Below are 2500 nucleotides of genomic sequence, written 5' to 3' on the forward strand. Positions count from 1 at the left end.
AGAAAGCGATGCCAAGGCCCACTGAAGAGAGAGAGAGAGAGAGAGAGAGAGAGAGAGAGAGAGAGAGGTAATGGAGGGAGAGAGGGAAGTAAAGGGAGCTTGTAAGACAGAGAGAGGGAGGAACGAGGGGAAAATGAGAAAGGGAAAGGGAGTACGAGAGAGAGGGAGAGGTGAGCAGAGAGAGACATAGGATGAGGAAGAGGAAGGGAGGAGGAGAAGAGAGAGAGAAGCACGCTGACAGAGAAGGTGGATTGGAAAGGGTGGAGAGAGAAAGAGGGAGAGAAGAAAAGAGAGTGAAAGAAAAAGAAGAAAAGAGGGAGGGAGCGATGGAGAGAGAGAGAGAGAGAAAGAGAAGATGATTTCTGCAGTGAATGTGGAGTAATGGCGGAGCTGATAGCATTGAGCCGAGGATAAATTGGCATTTTAAATGGGAGAGCGAGCGAGGCAGTGCAAAGGAGGGCTATAGAGAGAACGAGAGCAGGGGGGGAAACAGCCTTACATTGGAATATATGGGCAGCCATGTTGAAGCACAAAATGGCTGACCTTTCCCGGGCAGTCTTAGGGCCTTTTTTGGTGAATACTTTTATCAGAGAGACAATTGGTCCAAATGAGAATATTCTGAATTAATTTCATCCTTTGGTGCCGAGAGAAGGGTAATAAGTGTGTGTTTGCGCTCCGTTTGCCGAAGACTCTGTGCTTTTCGAGATGAGCCACAGCTCCAGATCGGGAAGGTATTTTCTGCGTAAAAAAAAACACAGCTATTTATTCAGCGTACTCTCTTTTCACCCAAGAGCATCGTGTCATGAAGAACCTCTCAAAACATCTCGACTTCACCACTGATGTCAACGTGGATTGCACGTTAGGCGAGGAGAAGAGGCGTTCATCTGAGGAGCACAGAGTTGAGTGCAGATTTGTCACCAAGCTCAACATCACTCAGAGAACTAGTCCCTTCTTCTCACTGTTCTCTATTCACCTTATTCACCACGCCCACTTTCTCTCTCTTCCGCGTTACATGCAATTGTATTTGTTCTTCCGGTTCAGCGCTAGTTGGCGGCCAATTTCAAAACAAAACGTCACTATAATAATGAATGAAGTTTGGCAACATTCAGAATTAAGCTACACTAGTCTGCGGCCAACTTCACTTACATGTTCATAGCGTTACTGCTGCGAGGAGCCGATGGCTGTACCCGGTCGGCATTTAACGTTGTTTTCTCACTGCCAGTAACCTACAGTGGGGTTTGACAGATAGCTAGTCGTCCGACCGGTCAGCACAGTCAGCGGTCCTCGCTGCTTGTTAAATATTTCCAAATAGGCGTTATTCTGATAAACTGGCTACATGTATGTTACGTTCTCACCCGAAAAATATTAAAACTTTAAAACAGTTTGTTGTTTTTGCTTGAAAACAGCTTTTTGGCAAGTCTAAAAATGACTACGGTAGGCGTAATCTACTTCCGTGTCTAAAACCCGGAAAGACGATTACAAAATGACGTCATGCAGAAGCGTCCTGTGGGCAAAGAATAAGGTGAATATGGCTTCATCAAGTGATAACTGTCCCGCCAAGCTTCATCAAGCACATCTGAGTCTTGGTCTGGGCATCATCCAGCTTCACCTGCAGCAAACATGTTGATTCTTGGCTGTGGGGTGAATCAGGATCAGGTCAGGTGTTACAGGAGGCATGTGTGTGTGTGTGTGTGTGTGTGTGTGTGTGTGTGTGTGTGTGTGTGTGTGTGCGCCGCTTGTCTCGGTTTCAAGTTGATGTGGCTGAAATGCGAATGTAATCATTAGAATAAGCAAGTGAATCCTCACAAGGCTCGCCATGATCTGCATCGTTAGCCAACCAGTGCCCCGAGGCAGGCAGCTCATTGGCCCGCTCTCTCTCCAGCAATAATGTACAGTCATTTCTCTCTCTTTCTCTCTCTCTCTCTCTGTCTCTCTGTCTCTCTGCCTCTCTCTCTCTCACTCTGTATGCTCGTTTAGCCACTTCGACTTTTCCTGTCTACCAATGTAGATATTACATTTCACCCCCCAGGAATTCGGCCCATTTCCATCCATTAGTCTACCTGGTTGGCCATTTTTCCTCAGGTATCTTATGATCCATTTGTGTTCACTGATATCCAGCGCGTGTTTATCTGGCGGGCCGCCGGTCCCTCCCCTCGGTGTGTGTGTGTGTCTGTGTGTGTGTGTGTCTGTGTGTGTGTGTCTGTGTGTGTGTCTGTGTGTGTGTGTGTGTGTGTGTGTGTGTGTGTGTGTGTGTGTGTGTGTGTGTGCGTGTGTTTTATTCTCGCGGGCCGCCTGGTCCTTTCCCTCGGTAGGCACAAAGCGGACCACCCCAAATGAAAAGGCCCCTCCTGTATCTTCACATCTGAGGAATCTGACGTGGAATGCTGTCTAGTTTGATCATGTTTTCTCTGCTGTTCCCCGCGCCTCCTCTGTATGTGGAGATATGACCGTGCTATTCAAAGAATGACCTCAGTCAATAAACAGAAAGGGGCCTTTATTT

This window comes from Poromitra crassiceps (assembly GCF_964638095.1).
Source record: "Poromitra crassiceps genome assembly, chromosome: 8".
Lineage (NCBI taxonomy): Eukaryota > Metazoa > Chordata > Actinopteri > Beryciformes > Melamphaidae > Poromitra > Poromitra crassiceps.